This window comes from Capricornis sumatraensis, chromosome 13 (assembly GCF_032405125.1).
Source record: "Capricornis sumatraensis isolate serow.1 chromosome 13, serow.2, whole genome shotgun sequence".
Classification (NCBI taxonomy): domain Eukaryota; kingdom Metazoa; phylum Chordata; class Mammalia; order Artiodactyla; family Bovidae; genus Capricornis; species Capricornis sumatraensis.
The window spans coordinates 56,601,107-56,622,227 of record NC_091081.1 but is presented as its reverse complement, the minus strand read 5'-3'; the positions used below and the strand labels follow the sequence as shown (position 1 = coordinate 56,622,227).

Sequence of the window (21,121 nt, the reverse complement as noted above, 5' to 3'; positions counted from 1 at the left end):
TCAGTCTTAATTGTCCCCAAGTTCACCTGCTCAGGTGACCTGCATTCAGTTAATTATAAACTCTGGGGATCAATGGGCATCATGTGGTGTTGATAACTGCCATGTGTCGAGAGTTGCTGATAGTCAACATATATATGTTTCTGTCCTGTTTTGTAAAACACATTAGTATAAGTTATCTGAGTGTTCACAGTGACCCTCTGAGAAAGATGCTATTGCCATTGTTTAGATAAGGGACTTTTATTGTAGGGGCCCAAGGGCAAGATGAGTTAAGTCTTTTAAATGTGGACATAAAGAATAATTGTGTATCAGAGAAGGAACCATAAAGGGAAAGCTTGCTTTGACTATAGAAATATTTACAATTTGAGCCAAACCAACAAAAACAAAATTAAAGGGTAAGTGATAAAGTCAGTATGCTTGGCAGAGAAAGGAATATATTGTCATTTATGTGTCATCAAAAAATGTAAACACTTAAGTGGAAAAAAAAAAAAAAGGCCTTCCCTTGTGGCTCAGCTGGTAGTGAATCCGCCTGCAATGTGGGAGACCTGGGTTCGATCCCTGGGTTGGGAAGATCCCCTGGAGAAGGGAACGGCTATCCACTCCACTATTCTGGCCTGGAGAATTCCATGGATTGTATAATCCATGGGGTTGCAAAGAGGTAGACACAACTGAGCGACTTTCACTTCACTCATCATCAGAGAAATGCAAATCAAGACCACAGTGAGGTGCCATTTCACACCAGTCAGAATGGCTGCGATCCAAAAGTCTGCAAGCAATAAATGCTGGAGAGGGTGTGGAGAAAAGGGAACCCTCTTACACTGTTGGTGGGAATGCAAACTAGTACAGCCACTATGGAGAACAGTGTGGAGATTCCTTAAAAAATTGCAAATAGAACTGCCTTATGACCCAGCAATCCCACTGCTGGGCATACACACCGAGGAAACCAGAATTGAAAGAGACACATGTACCCCAATGTTCATCGCAGCACTGTTGATAATAGCCAGGACATGGAAACAACCTAGATGTCCATCAGCAGATGAATGGATAAGAAAGCAGTGGTACATATACACAGTGGAGTATTACTCAGCCATTAAAAATAATACATTTGAATCAGTTCTAATGAGATGGATGAAACTGGAGCCAATTATACAGAGTGAAGTAAGCCAGAAAGAAAAACACCAATACAGTATACTAACACATATATATGGAATTTAGAGAGATGGTAATGATAACCTGTATGCAAGACAGCAAAAGAGACACAGATGTATGGAACGGACTTTTGGACTCTGAAGGAGAGGGTGGGATGATTTGGGAGAATGGCATTGAAACATGTATACTGTCATGTAAGAAACAAATCGCCAGTCTATGTTCGATACAGGATACAGGATGCTTGGGGCTGGTACACGGGTATGATCCAGAGAGATGATATGGGGTGGGAGGTGGGAGGGGGATTCAGGATTGGGAACTCAAGTACACCCGCGGTGGATTCATGTCAATGTATGGCAAAACGAATACAGTATTGTAAAGTAAAATAAAGTAAAAATAAAAATTAAAAAAAAAAAAGAGCAGAGGATTAAGCAAGTAAACCATGTAGAAACTTAAGCAAAAAGTGTTTAGCCTCATTCTTACCTAAATCAGTACACATGAAAGATTCACTTGTAAATGTGGCAAAGTTTATATTAGCGAGAGTTAGGGACGTCGTGGGAAAGTGAAGTCGCTCAGTCGTGCCCGACCCTTAGCAACCCCATGGACTGCAGCCTACCAGGCTTCTCCGCCCATGGGATTTTCCAGGCAAGAGTACTGGAGTGGAGGTTGTCGAGGGAAACTATTTACGCTGGTGTATAAATTAGTAATATTTCCTGGAGGGCAATTTGACAAAACCTTATATTAAACCTGCTTACCGCTTGAACTACCGTGAGGAGTTTCTTAAATAAGCAGAGATGTATCCAAATACTTATCTTCAGGACTATCATATTTTTATACATGCTAGCAAGAAATTTGAAGCAATCTAAGTGGCCAGCAGTAGGGAGTGGTTATACATTGTACTGCTTCCATGTGATGACAAAAATACATATTGCCGTTAAAAGCTGCGTTAAAGAATTCTTTAAAAAGGGGTAAGTCTTCCTAATTGTGTATGTATTAGGATTTTGAAAAGCAGGTTTTATTATACAGCACATATAACTAAGATTGCATTTTTCTTTTTAAAGTGATCCATACATTGATCAATTGAGAGAGAGGTCCCCACTGGAAGGGCGTGTCACAGACCACATCTTCCTCATCGTGGCAAGGCCAAGTGCTCTCCCATTGTGGGAAGTGAGGGGTCCTACCAGAACACAGCCTGCCTTCTGACTTAACTCATTTCTGCCAATGTGATAGATAGATATGAAATGACGTATACAACTTACCACATATAGTGACATGTAACTTAATGCCGTATAACTTTCTTGGTTTTACTGCTTCTTGATAGATTCTGAATACTAATCTTCTGTCAGTTTTATGTGTTCAAGAATCTTCAGGTTTGTGGTTTATCTTTTATTATTAATAGAGGTCAGTATGTTAATATACTGAATGTAGCATTTAATACGTTAATGTAGTTGAGCCATCCAACTTTCCTTTATGGTGTATGCTTTTTCCATACCCTGAGGTGTTAAAGATATTTTCAGTTCAGAAATTTCAATGTTGCCTTTCATGAATCAATCCTTAATCTATCTGAAATTTTTTCTGTGTGATTAGAAAACAGTGATTTGTTTGTACCCAATGTTCCAGCCCTCTACTGAAGAGCCGACCCTTACCCCATGTAGTCTGCAGGTCAGAGAGCAAGTTTCTTACAAGCATGGGTGTGTTTCTGAGCACACTCATTTCCATCAGTCTGTGCCTACCCCTACTCTCAATGCCATATAGCTTTAAAATTAGAATTTATGTCTGGTAGGATAACACCCCCCCCCCCCCGCCCCAGTTCTTTTTCTTTAAGAATGTCTTGGCTGTTCTGGATTATTCTTGGCATCTTGTATTCACTTGTGCAGTGAACACACACACACATAGCCTTTGAAGTATGCCAGTCTCAGAGATCATCTTTTATAAGCGTCCTTGTTAAATAGATTTAGACGGTTAAAGTATAAATTCACATATAAGGTGGGCAAGCTAGACAAATTTAGGAAGATTCATTCAGTCATCGAAAAGATATTTAACAAGTGCCAAAAGGTGTTAGGATAGCTTAGGCAGTGAGAGTTCAGATTGTCAATTGGTAGACAACAGTCGTGGTCCCCTTCCTTTGGAAGAACCCACTCCAGGAGGGGAGGTGTCAATATTAACAAATAAACAAGGTGTAATTGCATATTTCACAGATGCTCTGAAGGGAAAAATATGAGGGAAAAAAGTAGAGGGTTTGAACTGTTACCAGATTAGGCAGTTACTTGAGAAGCTCAGTTTTGAGTTGAAATGTGAAGGACAAATGAGAGCTACCTCAGTGTGTCTCAAAGTCATTTTAGCATCTCCATTCCCAACTGGCCACACACGCACCTGAACAGTTTCCTTTGCTGATGACTGTCAGGGCTGGGAAGAATGTGTTTCCACTGCTTCAGCTACCCACAGAGGCAGCAGGTCAGTGGAGACAAAGAGCAGGACCAAGACAGTATTTCAACATCAGAGAAGAAGAAGAAAGTATTGTTTGTGATATATTGGCCCCGTCTCCCTTTTCAGGTGTGAAAAGCTCTCCTCCTGGTTTAACCTGACCTCTTCCTTTGGAGTAGTCTGACCTGTTGATCAAGCATTGAAAGTGGGGTGTGGAGGATGGAAAGATGGTCAAAGAACAACATGCTGATAGAACTCCCAGTCTGCCTCCCCTAACCGGACGTTTGAGGCCAAGGAGCTAAATGCAGCTCCGTGAACAAGAAAATACTTTAGAGGAGTGCTTCCCTAAATCTTTGCATCGTTTTTATGTCCTCTTAAGGACTACTGTCCCTTACCATCTTATCCTAACTGCGTATTTATGAGGTTTCGGATGGATACACAGTGCTACTCACCTTGTCTCCGGTAGAATGATATCCAACACTGGTCCTAATGAGGAGGGAGAAGTACCCAGGCTTGGTGGGGTGATCTGTGTGGACTTGAAAGAATGAGCCCCAGGAGGGGTAGCTCCCAATCCTGCTTCAGCTGGCACCATCAGCTCTGTGAACTCAGACTTCAAATGAGCCTCTCGGACTCCTTGAGTAATCATTGATGTAGGGTGAAAAAGCGAATGACGCCTCCTTTTTGCTGACATCAGGGGATGGCCAAAGGATGAAATGATGGAGCGGTCTCTCACCTACTCACTCATTTTGTTCTCTCTGTCGTTGTTCATTACACAGATGTGCTGGAAGGCTCATTAGTGTTAACTGCTGTTTTACCATGCAGATTTCAAATCAAACAAGGTCTGCACTCACAGCAGAAGAGAGTCTCAAGTTTTCTGATAGGTTCTGGACTGGATTTGGTGGGAACAGAGACAAGATCCTCAGAATCAGGATGGGGCATCAGAGATGGCTTCTCTTGAATGTCATGGTGAATCAGAATTGGCCCAATGAAGAAAGGAGTGGAAGGGGGCCATCCACAAGCCAGCATGATCTGATTCTGCAAACCCAGCACTCCAGGAATTGTGCAAAATGCTGTGCAGCAGCCTTGCAGGGCACTTGTAGGAGAGTCATGGGAGATGAGCGGGGCAGAGAGGCAGAGGCCTGATTATAAATAGTTGTAGTAGCCAATCAGAAGAGGCTGAAGTTTATCCTGAAAAGCTATGGGGTATTTTTTGTATTTGAGAAACAGTAAGGAGATAAAGTTTGTGACTTGTTGACTGTTTGCATGCGGATATGGAAGTTAGTGAGTCGGGAGGATGCAGGAGCTGGGGAGAATCCCAGATGATGCCCAGGTTTCTCTCTTGGGCAAAGGGGTGGTTGGTGGTACCTGTAATTTTAATCATAGAACACATGAGTTTTATTTTTCATTTGTCATGTGTAATATGCCCGGTTCTCTCAGTGTAGTTGTCTTAAAGCAAAAGCATATGTTGCTGTTGTCATTGTCTGGTACTGTAGGAGAGGCCAACTGTCATGGGAATTACAGTGGAAGCTTGGAAGTGAATATATAAGGCTCCGACCTACACATACACACATAGGATATGCTTAATTGGAAATTTGCCAGATAGTCTGAGTGTCAAGAGAAAGCGTAACAGCAGTTTTGCAGGATTCAAATCCAGTTCATAGCTGTGTGATGTGGGCAGCTTATTTTATTTCACTGTGTCTCAGTTCTGCCATCTATAAACTGGGGGAGACAATAGAAGTTACAGAGAATTTGTTAATAAGGCACATTGTAAGAACCTTTTGTAACGTAGAAAGCCAGCCATGAACCCTTTTGTTCTTAAAAAGTCAAATAAAAATTTAGAATTCTCAACCCCAGAGATGCTGAGTTTGAGATGCATGTGAAATATCTCCATGGAGAGGTCCCAAAAGTAGCCAAGAGCTTTCAGAGAGAAAGAGACCACTGCAGGCTTCAAAATAGGAGGTGGACACATCTGAATGTGTTGTCCACTGATGAAGCCTTTGGTTTGAGTGTCACTACCCAGGACCAGGTCAGAGAGTTGGGGTCTGGGGACCAGAGGAGCTCTAGGAGGAGGAGTCAGATGGCAAGAAGATAGAAACAGGGAGGAAAGGGTGCCACAAAAGCTGCAAGAGAAGCTAACTCCAAAAAGGAGAGCGTAAATATGGCATTAAAGAAACCAGATACATGTTCCTTTGGAATTAGTGGTCCAGAGTCAGCCTGAGGGCTTTGTCAGAGCTACTTCAGTCACATAGTGGAGAGGGAGCCGATAACAGGTTGAGGAAACAGGATTTACACAGAGTGATTTCAGGAAGCGGGAAGGCTCAGTAATTGGGCCTTTTGCTTTTCCATCCACCTTGCCTGCCTTCATCTGAGAAGCCGGAGCGTGTCAGTCTGACAGAGCCACCAAAGCTAGTGCAGTGCTCACTAAAAACCTGGCACATGCCTCATTCCTTTGAGCCTGTCCAATGGCCCCTGAGTTCCAGGCCCCGACCGACTCACAATAAATAACAAATCTTGAGTTAGTGGTGTTGCTCTCTGGCTAGCATGCATCCATGAACACCAGTTTCTAAGCAAGATGATATTGTGTTCCAACCAGCATTTCAGAGTCAGGGTGATGTTCATGGTTTCAAAATGAACTTGAAAAGCCAAACAAGAAATTAGCATCAAGTGTCTGTCTAACTACCTTGACAAGAGAGAGAGAGTGTTGGCTGAACAGAGCTCCAACGGTTCACAAGCTACTCATTTACATGTGAGTGTCTCGCTGTCCTTGAAAGAGAAGCACCAGCCTATTAGCTTCCAGATGACTCTTTTCAGTTCAAGAGCCAGGGATGTTTCAGGCATATCAGTTCCCATTGTATTTACTGCGTTCTTATTTTATTCTGTTTACCTAGTTGTACTAGTCTTGTACCCCCAAATTAGCATTTTATTACAGTTTAGTTTTCAGTGCAAGTCAAACCTAAAATGAAGACTACACAGAAATGAAAAGTCAGTTTGGATTTAGTGAGTTTCAGGCACTGCCAGTTTTCACTGGGGAATGCTGTAGAATGTTCCATTTAACGTTTGTGAATCTGCAGGTGCTACCAATGAGTTACTTCCAGTATATTTGAACTTCCCCACAGAGGAGGCAGTGGATGCCTCTGCCATTGTGCATACATTAGCACCTGGGAGTCTGATTCCCCAGGGTTTGCTCTAGGACAGAATCATCATTGACTGTTGTTTTTGCAAATGAAACTGTTTTTTTCTGGTAATAAAAAAGGAGAGGCAATCATAATTTTTTGAAAGGGAAAGATGGTAGAAAATGTAAGTGACCCATAAAATCACTCTGCTCCTAGAGATAGGTAATCCCTTTCCACAGTGTATATGTGTGTGAACACACCCAGATGCACTCGCACATGTGTTTTCACGTCTCTGTTCATTTATCTATTCTATCTATCTATTCTGTCTATCTGGCGTTTTTCTCCATGGTACACAGTGTCTTCACAGTACATTGTAGGTAACTTTGCCCATCATTATCTGATCAATTTCCAACAGCCATCGAATGGACACAGGACGGCTTCCTTGACCCTTCTTAATGGCTCTTAGACTAATTTCTCAGTTTTCACGAGTTAATGCACAGCTGCAAAGATTGTAGTTGTATGTACATTTTGAGGCCATAAATTTCATTGTTTCTCTAAATTTTTAGAAATTAGAGTTGGTGTGCCACCAAACACCAAGTTTCTTCTTGACATATTTCCCACCTGTCTTCCTTAGAGGTTCTGCAGAGTTAGACATCCACTAGCAGCTTAAGAGTCTCCCAGTTTCCCTGCGCACTCATCAACACTACAGATTGTATGACATTTAAAAACTCTTTGACAACCTGGTGAGAAAAGAGCATTTGTCCCGTCCCTTTTTTAAACTGTGAGGATAGAGTATTTTTAAATCACTATTGTTCATTACTAGGGAATACACGTATTCACACATATATATGTTTACATATGTGCACATGAACACAATTTGCATTTCTTTGAATTGCCATTTTGTGTCCTTTGTCCAACCTTTTGGGACCCCATGAACTGTAGCCTACCAGGCTCCTCTATCCATGGAGTTCTCCAGGCTAGAATACTGGAGTGGATAGGCATTCCCTTCTATTCAAGTGTTTATCATCTTTGATCTCTTACAGAATTGTTAAGAATATTAATCCCTTAGTCACAAATGCTGCATGTTTTCTCCAGTTTTTCATTATAATTGAGAATTTTAAATGGCGCTAAAAAGAGAGGGCGAGGACAAGACAAAATTAACAAATTGGAGACACACAGACCATATCCAGAGTGTTGGTTTGTTTTTCAGCCCAAACAAACTTGAATGTTTAGCATGTTATAGAACTTGAATTATTGATGCTTAAAATGGGAAGATACCCAGTGATTCTAAAAACGTCAGAGCCTGCTTTCTCTCAAGGCCACAGTGGCTCAGTAGGTGCTGCCACTTCAGGGGAAAAACAAGCCCTCCAAGTCTCCTTCCCATCTCTTCATTTTGGGGTCCTGGTACCTGTCTCCCTACTTATATGTTACCCCCACCACCACCCAGCCTTTGAGGAATATGGAGGTGGTGACTTTATTATACCCGAGTGCAGGGGTGTATTGTAGAGGATGGAAATTAAAAGAATATTTAATTTAAAACTTCACATAGAGCATCTTCTTTCCCCCCCACAACCCTAGCGATTGAAGTAATTTGTCATAGGTCAGTTCTAGGCAAGAATCATAAAACACCATCATGTGTAGAGCTGAGTATAGTTTCATTTGTTTCAAGAACTTATCTAATGTTAGACATCCCAGATACTAGTTTTTAAATAGCAATTTTAAATTTTAATGTAATTTTGTGGGTGGATTAGGAGGAAATTTTGCTGGGAGGATAAATTAATAAGTTTCTGTATGTTCTTAAGATAGTCCTGTGTTCTTGAGGGTTATATTCCCAGGACATGTTGGCCCTACATTTATTTCACTGTCATACATCAAAATACTTTAGTTAGCATTAGAGCAAAGTGAGAATCTGGTCTTGTTCTGTCCAGTAGGGCACATGTGGCTCTCGAGCATTTGAAATGTGGCTGTTCCCAATTGAGCTGTCCTGTAAGTGTAAAATAACAGACTGAATGCTGAAAAGGTAAGAAAAAAGAATGTTAATAAATGAGGGAGTTGAGTCTAAAGATGAATTCTTTTGATTCCCATTAATATTCCTATTTAAGGAAAATACAAAACAAATACTAAGTGAATTTTAGTCGTATATATTTCAAAACTGTTTTTCTAAACGATAAAAGAGTTTTGTTACTGTTTTTCTTTTAAGTACAACTTTTATTTTGTTTGATTTGATTAGAAAAATTTTTCTCATCCCCACTTGTGAACCTAAGATTGACAATATTGAATGTAACCGTACCATAGTCCACTTGTTATTTAAAAGAGGCTTTAAGATTTTGTGGAATGCTTTCAAATCAAGTTCTTACAAGATTTGAAGTCAGCAGAGTGAACCAAAAGACCTGCCTCTCGCTTTAGGGCCAAATACTAACTACTCTTAGAAATCTTTGTCAAAGCTTCAGAGATTCAGGAAAACTAGTTTTGTAAAGAACTAAGAGTCCTCCTGGGGTATCTCAGAAGTAGTTATTCAACAAAAGAGAGCAGGAAAATGAGCCTGAAATTTTTCCACTTAGATCAGCAGATGAAACCAATGGTGAGGACAGGCCAGTAATGCTCTGTTCCTGGAGATATAATACCATTCTGTTCGTGTTTTCCCTCCCAAGCTCTTGCCTTTCAGCTTTGCCTTGTGGGTTCGTCCCTGTTACTTCATTCATGGATTCATTAGTGTATATTGGGGACATACCAGATTCAAGGGACTGTGATAGTTGTGAGAAAAGTAAGTGCATAGGAACAAGTGTACAAATAACATACATGGTTTTTTTTTTTTTTAAAAAAAGTGTTTTAAGAGAAGCCTTGAGAAAGGGCTGTGAAAATTGACAGGAGAAACTGGTTCTGACTGGCAGGTCAGGGAAGACCTCCCCATGAGGGCAACAGGAAACTTCCTATGTGCTGAGTGTGGGGAGGATCGGCACACATATGGGGCAGAGAGGAAAGGGCACGAAGGAAAACCATGGGCCAGACGTCAGGAGAAGCAGATCCTACATTGTGGCTGGGGGTTGAGTTCCCAGTGGGGGCTGGACAGATTGTCAAAGGCAAATGACAAGGGTACTCCATGTGAGTATCTTAGTTTAGACTTTGCTCTGTCGGTCATTTGCAAAGAAGAAGAACATTTTTAGCACTGTCCTTTATCAGTGGTGTGCAGGATTAGATTGAATGAACGTTTGACTGAATGAAGTACTCTGTAAAGAAATCATTATATTGGTTCAGGCAATTATTAATGGAAAAACAGAACTGGACATTTGTCTTTAAGAGTAGAATTGAATTGAGTTTGGAAGTAAAACCAGGAATAAGGTATATGTGAAAACCCATAGTAATATTATTGCTCACATTTACTGAGGGCCTACTCTGTGCTGAGCTTTATTGAAAGACTTTACTGTGTATTATTATTTCAGTTAGTTCTTACAGTCACTTGGATGTAGATGACGACACTGAGGCCTAAAGAGGTAGTCCCTCACCCAGTCATACCGTCGGCACCTGGCAAAGCCAGAGCTGATCTTCAGTCAGTTTAACTCCACACTTCATATTGCTTTGCTCTGAGGGATTCACAGTGGGAATCTTTCAAATATAGACTCCCATCAGTGGATTGCATCGACCAAAAAATTTGTTCAAGGTTTTCTGTAGGATGTCATACGAAAACCTGAATGAACTTTTGGCCGATTCAGTAATCGAAGCACACCTCATTTTAGAAAAATGTATTTTGGACAGAATGTCTTTGAGGCTGCAGCTACAATATGTAGCTAAGTGAACAAGTAAAACTTTTATAGATTTTATAGAATAATTATGTTTGAAAATGAGGTAGAATTGATGTGGCTTTCATTTGACAGGATATTCCAAAATTGCCACGTGTAGTTAATTCTTTAGGGAGAGTGACTGGAATGTGCATAAAGGCTCTAACAGAAAGATTACTGTTAGCTTTGAAGAAAACCCTCATGCAGGCCTCATGAGAAAAGTGGCCTCCACACAGCATTAATGTATTCAGGCAAACCAAAAGATGCAAATTATTTGTGGAAGAGGTATTTTGCGGAATAATTTGTGGAAGAGATATTTTGCGCCATTTGACTGAAAAGGAAAAGACACTAGATTTCATTTCTCCTTTTCTGTTCAGCAGTCACACAAATAACTGTGAGAGGAGGAAACAGGAATAGGTCAGGAAGCGGATTCCATAGATGTAGTTCTCAAGCAAAGATCTCAGGAGCACACAGATATTATTGAAGTAGTCCAAAGAGTGTTTTATGTGAATTTTATTAATTAAAATTTGCCATTTACAAATCAAATAGTTTTCAAAATATTAAGTTAAAAATAATCACCTAGTGAAAGGAGCCTGTCTGAGAAGGTACCATGTACTGTATGATTCTAACTATATGCCATCCTGGAAAAGGCAAAATGATTAAGGCAGTAAAAAGATCTGTGGTTGCCGCTGATCTCATTAGAAGAGTCTTTAAATATAGAGAAGCTATGAAGCTCAAGGGCCCCAAAGTACAGTTTTCCAAAATTACCATTTTCACATGAAAACTTGAATTTTATCATTGGTATCAAGTTCTGTCAACTGTTTTCCGTGAAGTGACAGGCTTATCTCATTTTCAAGAGAATGCGTGCCAGAAATCCAATGCCAGAGTGGTTTCTGCTCACAATTCCTGCATTCATATGAGTTCAGTTTCCTTTTCGACATCCGCTGCACGTTTGTATGCAGAGGGAATGTATTATGTGTACTTCCCATTTCATCACACAGAATATTAAAAAGATGTACTCTGGGGTGGAGATGTAAGAAAAAATGATATTTTTTTCCCGTTTCACCGAGGACATCCTTGAGAGAAACTGACTGGCTTGCTTTTTATTTCACTGTGAGTGCTTGGTGGTAAAGAATGCAGTGACTTTGGGTACAGTTTGGTGTCACTCCCTTGATCTGTGTTAAGATGTCGGCAGGTTTACTCACCATTGTTTCTGCACCATCAGTGAAAGTGTTCCCACCGTGAAAGGGGCAAATAGTGTCTTAGATTATGAAATAGCTTTGACTTTATAACCCTCTGAAAGAATCATGGTGACCCCCAAGGTCTACAGACCACACTTTGAGAACTGGTGGGTCTAAATTATAGTGGTAATACAAGCATTGTAAGAATTGACTATTTCTTGGTCTAACCAAATAGATTATTTATCATACTTGTGTTTTTTGGCTCTATGGTTTTATAGTCTTACAAAGAAAATTGTTTTAAAATTTAAAAATGCAAATTGAGAGCCAAAGAAGACAAAAATGAAACTTTAGAAACAACTGAAATTCATAAACTATCATATTTAAAACTGTTTCACACTTAAGTACATGCACCTCATTTTTATTGAAATAGTTGCATATGTACCTTACAGAAATAATTTACTCGTGTTTTTAAAATCTCAGCTATATTACTGCCCTGTGGTATAATAATTGAATGATCATTATCCTGAAAGGTTTTATATTTTCTTGCATTATTTTGTGTTAGATAAAAGCCACAGTTTTGCCTTTTTCTTGAGACTCCCCTCTGGATGAGTGCTTTACCACTCGTCATTTAGGATGATCCTTTTAAAGTGTGTATTTGCTATGTGCTGAATCCATTTCTGGAGTAGAAGATGCTCAAGACTGAGGCCATGTGAACCCCCATCTCTGGAAACTCTTTAAGTTTGTGCTTTTCAGATAATTTTGTAGCACCGTGCTTGACTGATTGCCCACACTCATCAGGCACACTGAGAAAGATAAATTTAAGAATTCTCTGGACCCTACATGAAGACTTAAGGTAAAGTAGGCAACCAGTGTGTATGCCTGAAAAATTGAGACGCAGAATTAGACCTGTAATCAGATGAAAAGGCTGCATTGATCTATTCTCTCATTGACTGATAGAGGGGGACACAGGCTAGGGAATGTGACTTAGTTAGACATGTTCACTGACGTTGTATAGTCCAGGGGTGGGAAACTGAAGCAAGAAAATAGCAGTTTGGTTTTTTGTTTTTACTTGACCAAAATTCAAATACATAAAGTATAGCTCATACCTAACTGTTAGGACCATATCCAAACTCAAGGTGAATTTTATGACACTGTCAAAAAGGGAAAGCAAGTTGAATTAATGCTGCAATTAATGTGTGTCAGTTTGCATTGACAACCAGAATTCTGTGTCTGTGAGATAGAATCAAAACTTAAGAAAGCTTTTAAAACTTGTACAGATTTTCATGAAGAACCATGCCTAGTTTCAGATTGATTGGGCTATGTAATAAATTATTTAGACCCCAAATGTAGTTTGTTTAAAATGGCCAAATAATAAGGTTTTGGTTTTTCTTCCCCCCTGCTAAAAAGACAGAAAAATTTTTAGTGTCAGATGCTTGTGTATTAATGGCGTTGGTGATCCCCACCTTTTCTCCTTCCCAGCTCAAAAGCTGGTTGTTTAGTGCTTGGGAATATATTTCTCTATGTGTTTAAATGCAAAACACAATAAAAAAAGATAAACGAGGGCTTCCCTGATTGGTTCAGTGGTAAAGAAGTCACCTGCCAATGCAAGAGACACAGAGTTGATCCCTGATCCGGGAAGATCCCACATGCTATGGAGCAGCTAAGCCCCTGTGCACTACAGCCACTGAGCCTGTGCTCTAGAGCCCAGGAGCCCACACTCCGCAATAAGAGGAGCCACTGCAACGAGAAGCCCGAGCAGCAACAAAGACACAGCAAAAATGAGTGAATAAATAAAATTATTGAAAAGATAGGTGAATGTGTAAATAGAATCTTTCATACTATAAATTACTTCCTGTTCATCCAGAACAGTAAGGAACTGGGATGTTCTGACACATTAAATATCTAATTAACTCAGAGTTACTCAATTTATAGTTTTTTAAAGAATGAGAAAAAATATAGTGAACATTAAAATTACAATAAAAATAATTTTCTTTGATTCTGAAAGTTGTTGGGAATCCTAAGAGTGCATTAAGGTTGTCATTTGTAATACTTATTAATCAGAAAAAAATGGATTTATTTTACTTTCTAATGGTTTGATTGTGGATATATGAAAGTACATGACATTTGGATTTACATGGGTAACTAATTTTATCTACATATATTTCAAGAAATGTTGAAGCTCTTTGAAACCAAGATCTCTTTGATGCAGTTTCTCCATATTCCTAGATTCTTATTTGTCTGCTAATGACTGAAGCAGACTTAATTTTAGCTTTCTTTTACAAATTGAAAATTTAATCTTTGGTGAAAACAGATTCAGTGAAATAAAGTGTCCTGTAAATGTGTGAAGGAAGTGGAGAGTATAATACTACTTCTCATTCTTTATGAAGATTTCCAAGTAGTGTCAAGTCAGGGGTTCATTTTCTGTAACATAAGCTAGGCAGAGTGGAAGTTGTGTTCAACAAATGATACATGTTCACTAAGCAAAACGGAGTTACAAGCTCTCAAAAAAAAGAAAGAAAATAGGAATAGACAGACAGCACAATTAAAGGTCACATTATGCTCCAATAAGTTTGATTGATAGTTTTAGCTGACCCCTTTACCGCCCCCCACATTTCTGTTCATGATTACTAACCTACAAAAAAGAAGACTGTTTTCTCCATTGATTTTTTTTTTTTCCCCCTGCCTACAATCAAGTAAAAGTCCTATTGAGTAATGAAATAGCCTAGAGCAGACAGCAAGGTGGGAAACAGTGAATTCGATTAGGCAATCTGTCCTGAATAATCAAGAGGCTATACCAATATCTGTGATTAATCTAATTGGTGGGGAATTTTTTCATTAAAACAAGGCAATTTTATCTAATCAAAAGAATGTGCAGTCTAATTGACTTTGGACCAATGCCTCTTGGAAAGGACATTAATTACTGCTCTCTACTGCCCTCTCTAATCACCTACCATTTGCCAAAAATTTCAGCCAAGCTGAAATAGAAAGTGAAACAATTGCCTTCTTAAACTCCTTTCTCTTATAGAGACGATGCACCATCCTCTCCTTTTGTCTGCCTCCCTGTCCACTTTTATTTTAGTCCACTCCTACCTACCTACCTACTTTTGATAGTTGGCTTCCTCAAGACATACTCATGTGAGACTAGTTCCATCTGTGGGTCTCATGTGTCCATGGGTGCCAACTTGCTGACTACATCCCTAATCCTGTGACCTCACCCAGGCTCTAGGCCTCTCATTCTCCTATTTTTGAGGACCCGGATTCCACACCTGTTAGTCTCTTTTGGTGTCTCCAGTCAGATCCAAGCTTCTCCTCTTTTGGGTTTATCATGCCTTATGTCAACTGGGCCACCCCTGGTTCCCTGACTCATACTGAAGTCATTGCAGTAGATGGACAGTTGACTGTTTTTTTATTTTTTGTCTGAATGCTATTTCTGAATTCATTATTTTTATGTTTTATTGTGTTGGCCACAAAGAACCTTTCTGGAAAAACCCGAACTAACTTTGCCGCCAACCCAGTAAATCAAGCTCATACTTCTCAGTCTGTTATTAAAAAGTAGAGCTCGTGTTTTTTCCTTGCCTTTGATTACCCACCATACCAATGCTTAGCCTCCATCACTTCCATTTCTCCATTGTCCTATCTCCCCCCTCCCCAACCCCCTGCCTCATTCATTCCTGTCCTCTACCCCATAATCTGTATACTCGACTGTTATGTTGGTGCAAAAGTAATATGTGGTTTCAGGCCCTGAATTTTAAATTGTTATAACTAGGCTGAAACACATTAATCAAAATAGGAACCATTACAATCAACACATTTTTGCCAATGAGAAATAAGATGGTTTATTCCTATAGCGTAAAAATTCGTGCCTTCGGATTCTACAAACTCTTGGAATCATTTTCTGTATCCTTGTTGTGGAAGCATTTTCCCTGCAAAAAGTTGTCAAGATACTTGAAAAAGTTGTAGTCAGTTGGCAAGAGGTCAGGTGAATATGGCAGATGAGGCAGAACTTGGTAGCCCAAATCGTTCAACTTTTGAAGCACTGGTTGTGCGATGTATGGTTGGGCATTGTCGTAGAGAAGAATTGGGCCTATTCTGTTGACCAATGCTGGCTGCAGGCATTGCCTTTTTGGTTCATCTCATGAATTTGCTGAGCATATTTCTCAGATGTAATGGTTTCACTAGGATTCAAAAAGCTGTAGTGGGTCAGCCTGGCAGCACACTAAACAATGACCATGACCTTTTTGGGGAGTGCAAGTTTGGCTTTGGGAAGTGCTTTGCAGCTTCTTCTCTGTCCAACCCCTGAGGTGGTATTTGCTAGTAGTGGTATACAGTCCACTTTTCATTTCATCTCACAACTGGATTGAGACATGGTTCATTGCAGTTGCACAGAATTAAGACTTGCCACCACTGGGTTGGTGGCAGTCCAACCCAATTAAGACTTCAAAATGATGATTTTGTTGATTTTTGGTCAGCTCATGAGGCACCCATCTATGGAGCTTTTTCACCTTTCCAGTCTGCTTCAAATGCCAAACAACCATAGAATGGTCAACGTTGAGTTCTTGGGCAGCTTCTCATGTAGTCGTAAGAGGATTGGCTTCAATGATCCTTGCCATTGATCCTTGTCAACTTCCGATGGCTGGCCACTGTGCTTCTCATCTTCAAGGCTCTCGTCTCCTTTGCAGAACTTCTTGAACCACCACTGCAGTGTATGTTCATTAGCAGTTCCTGGGCCAAATGTATTGTTGATATTGTGAGTTGTCTCTGCCGCTTTATGACCCATTTTGAACTTGAATAAAAAAATCGCTTGAATTTGCTTTTTGTCTAGCATCATTTCTATAGTCTAAAATAAATATAAATAAACAGCAAGAAATGTCATTACCAAAAAACATAAAGCAAGAAGTGTACATTAAAATGATGTATAACATAACTGCATTCATTTAAGGATCTATTCCAGTATCAAATGGCAAATTTCAACAATGCAAAACTGCAATTACTCTTGCACCAACCTAATACCATATACTTTCTCCCTTTCTTATGTCTTTCCTCATTCTGTTCTCCCAGCCTGAGGCACCTTTTATTCATTTCAGTGAAGTCAAAATTATTTTTCCTGCTTTCTTGAAGCTAGCTTTGAAACCTACATTGGTTTTAAAAATCTAGTTTTTAGATTTTTACTATATGAATTACCTCTGTTTTATAGTTAAATTTTTGGTCAAATTCTTACTTACCACTTGTTTCCAGTGTGCTTGTCAATCCTCCAGATATTTTAAGGCCCTCAAGAGCGAATTAGATTCTCATGCTTGTCTTCTGGTAAAGTACTATTTACTATAGAACCAGGCAGATAGGAATTGTCTATTACTTCATTTGCAATTTAATGAATCTTACATTTTTTCCCCAAGCTTCTGTCTTTGGAATATTTAAACCTTCTCTCTCTCTTTTATTTTCCTCCTAGAAATTCATTTTATAGACAACATTCAACTTTGTGAACCTGAAGAATTTTGACCATTCCAAGTCTTAATGCCACACCACTGCTCCAGCGAATTTATACTACGACTGGTTACAATGGCCAGAAGCCTGAAGAATTAAAATGCCAACACCAAACCTTACCTTAACAGCTCTGGTCTATACCATTCCCTCGCATTTTAATATATTGTTTTGTTTTATAACCACTTCTAAATATTATTTCTTTTCTTTCCTTTTTTTTTTTTTCAGTTAGAGAGTTTTGTTTTTTGTTTCCTGTTTACTTTGTGTACAACTACCTGCTTTTTGTGACTCATTTTGATCAAATGATAGTGAACAAAGCCAGCCACAGCTGGTACGGTGCTGTTCACTGGAACAGGTGCTGTTGTGCGGAAAGGAGACTCTGTGACTAATTTTGATAGTGGCTTTCCTTCTTCCGGATGCTTCCCATTGGGTTCTTAGAAGTCAATATTTACAGAGTTTTCTGTTTGCGGTAAATACACTGTATGAGAAAATGTTAATGCAGATTTAAAAGTGTTTCTTACATTATGAAAATTTTCTAAGGTTTTGAGAATTTCACTGGGGCTATTTTTTGATAATGAACCCTTTTGACTTTCCAGTCCTGTGACTTTTTACTTTGGGGCAGAAAGTCCAGGAATCTGCAGACTGGAGAATTATGATGAAGTTCACTGACCAACGCACTGTGTTCAGAGACCCTTGTCGCACCACAGTGCCGATCCTTCTCAGACACGGGCTCTTCGGCAGCATTCCAGAAACAGGAGGGGAGAGACAGCGATTTCTTCCCTCCTACTAAAATATTCAGGCAGCTTAAAAACCTTAGTGCTTTCTTTCTTAACATGTCCAAATTTCCATACTTTCCATTATTTGAACACTTGTGTAGAACACTTGGCTTTGTATTAAACCCCCTTGTCTCCATGTAAAAACTGACCTTTTGTTTATCAAGCAGGTGTTATCTCTTTCAGATAGCGTGATGATTCACAGGTGTGAGGATGCTGGGATGGAGGAGTAGGGCCATGGTGGGGTTTTTTTTGACAGTTGTAAGAAAGTTACACCAGTAAAGCTGATGCCAGAGACCTGATAGGGACGTATTAACTGTATTGAACATTCTTTCCTTTGCTTTGCCCCCATGTATAGTTATGATGCCAGATTAGATTTCTAGCAGCTTCAAGTTGTATTAAATGATATTTTGCTTTCTGTAATACTGTTATAAAATAAAGTTTGTTTATTCTCTAAACTCATCACTTCTCTTTTTATGAAGGTTTTAAAAAATAAGCTCGAGTCCTCCTGTCAGTCAGAGGTTCTAGTATTTTGTGGGATGTAGCATTTTTTAAATCTGTTATTCAGATATTTTATAATTTCATGCTGCTGCCAGCTTCACCAATTTCAAATGGCTAAAACAATGTCAAATGTTTGTAAATCTACTCTTTAGAATGCCAGTTCCTTCTGCCTGGTTACATAATCCACCCCAGCTTGTACAAGTTCTCCAAGGCATGTTTTTGCTTGTTTTCTTTGTGTATTTTTTGTTTTGTTTCAGGAAATATTTTAGCTGCACCATCTAAAATCTGGTCCTCTGCTTCAATTTTGCCTAACAGCCCACTGACCTTTAATGCATCAGGCAGAACGGGCTCTGCCGAGGGCTGCACCCGTGTCTGAGCAGGATGGTTCACTGTGAAGCTTTTGCCCAGACTCATTTTCTTACAAATGTTAAAAGCATCATACAGTAAATGACTGACAGGGTGTGGTATATTTCGTTTAAAATATTCTGAAGAATGTCTTTCCCTAGTTATATAAAGTGAACATGTTAAATATAATTTGCATGGCTGTCTTCTTTGGGATCAGTTCCCACGGAATTCTCTCTCACCTTGTGAAAGATGTTTCCTGCTTTCTCTAGAATTTTTACATAAACAGTTCCTCCTCTCTGGGGAAACCTGTCTCAGCAAGCCAAGCCATAGAGATATAATGGAACCAAATATGACTCTGTAAATATAATTTGCTTCAGAAAGTGTGTATATGTAGCATTTTTATTTAAAGCAGAGGTTGATCTTGCCAGAGTGTTTTGAGAACCACATCCTTCTAAATTTCTAATGATAGCTACAGTGATAGGAGACTAAGTATGACTCTGGCAGCTTCAGAAATGCCGTGTTCAGTCAGGACTCAGTTTTAGCAGCTGAGATGGCAAGGACAGAGTTTGGGGTCCCAGAGATATTCAGAGTATCTGTGGGGGCTTGGTACCCAAGAAGCATCTGGGAATCATGTTGATCGTGCCACCTGTGATGATGGCAGCAAGACCTTCTATTTTAGTATTTTGTGTTTCTTGCAAAATAATTCGCAGAATGTTAAAATTTCATTGTGTGAACTGAGCTTTCAAAATCCCAAGAGGTAGAATAAGAATGTAGGTCAACAGGGTTCACTGCTATGAGACATCCAGGTGCTAATTGTTTATCTTAAGTCAAAAAGCAATATAATTTGAGGGTGACAAGCAATAATTTCTTTTAGTTATATAGGGTTTTTATGGCTCTATCACATAAACCTTCCAGTGATCTTATGTGGAACACAGGAAACAGAATAATGCATATTCCACAGGCCACAGCAGGATGAAAAATGATATTGTTTAAAAAACACATAGAGTTGGTGAATTTTTGGCATTTCACTGTTGTGAGTAGTTTCTGTTTCCTTTTGTGATGCACACAGCATTCCTCACTGCATAAACCACAGTTCACGGAACCCAGTCGTAAAGCAAACTAGCATAACTACTGCCCAGTGTGGACTTTTAAGCTTTCCCCTTACTTACGGATAAAATTGTACGATGTCTGTGAAACATCATATAATTATCTGAGAATTCGAAATAATATAAGGATAGGGAGGAGTGAGTTGTGCTTTAGGTGAAACGAGATTGGCTATGAATTGATAATTGCTAAAGCCAGGAGGTGGTAAGTAAGGGTTGGTTATTTCATTCTGTTAAAATATTCTGTGATGAAAGACTAAGAAATCCCATAAAAGCCCCATAATTTAAAACAAAGTCCAGTCATGAGAATGTTGCTCTTCTGACTATGGTGCTCTGGTCAGTTTCCAGTAGAGTCTTACACACTTGCACAGGACATGTGAATGTCACTGCTGACACAATGAGCGTAGGCTTAACTGAATTTGCAGAAGTTCACGTGGGCTTGCATATGGATCCTCGCATGCACCTGTTCATGTATGTGCAGGGATCAGGCCACAGCGGGGAGTTGACCCCAAAAGAACACAGTCGGCTGGCAAATCTGAGGTGTCCAACTCCTGATCCTTGGCCAGGGCCCAAAACCTCTGAATAGTCATGATGCCAAATTGGGTTTATAATAGCTTCAAGTTGTATAAAATGTTTTGCTTCAGAAACACAGGCTTTAGACTCCTACAGCTGGGCATTGCAATGCCTTATGCTGAGTAACTGAACCATGTGACTTCAATGAAGGTTCTTATCTATGAAGTGAGGGTAGTAATACATCCCACACCAGGCATATTCTCATGGTTAGATGAAGTAAAAATGTGTAATGTGCCTAGTGGAGCTCCTGGCACAGAAATGCCCTCCAAAAAGTTTACCACTGTGAGTATTAACAGCACTGCGTGAATTAATCCTCCAAAGGTAAGTAATGGGAGATTCTGCCAGTCTGAGCTGTGTTCTTGTGAGAACTTTGCAGAACAGAATTCTGCACCATTACGAACCAAGTTACTTGGGAAGCCTGTAGGGAAAGTTTTGACTTCGAATTGTATAGACCCAATTTTCCTGCAATGTCAGGAACCCGATATGGTCTACTCATCCATCGTAAGTAAGGTGGCCAGTGTAAGAGGCAGTACAGTTTTTTCCTAAGAGGCATGACTACAGGCTTCCTTACCACAGACTCCTTGATGGACTTCAAGGGTCTAGGCTTTCTCCCAACATATGCAAATTTACAGGCATACTCATTTTTCCTAGAGATTAAAAAAAAATTATTCCTGGCTCTCATTCAATTCTCAAAAGGTTCTTTATTACCTC

At 39.6% G+C, this 21,121-nt stretch overlaps 1 protein-coding gene and 1 pseudogene across 4 annotated transcripts in view; one reads left to right on the top strand and one right to left on the bottom strand.

Annotated features, from left to right (window-relative positions):
• EPB41L2 (erythrocyte membrane protein band 4.1 like 2) overlaps window positions 1-18,677 on the top strand; it is a 209,237-nt gene extending 190,560 nt beyond the window's left edge. For 2 of the 4 annotated variants that reach the window (XM_068985483.1, XM_068985485.1), the window contains one exon: window positions 17,084-18,676. The gene's annotated coding sequence lies outside the window, so the exon portion shown is untranslated. Of the gene's footprint in view, window positions 1-17,083 lie in introns of all 4 variants that reach the window. The other 2 variants (XM_068985484.1, XM_068985486.1) reach the window with 2 other exon arrangements.
• On the bottom strand, window positions 15,415-18,803 carry LOC138089560 (histone-lysine N-methyltransferase SETMAR-like; annotated as a pseudogene).
• Between the last annotated feature and the right edge of the window lie 2,318 nt (window positions 18,804-21,121).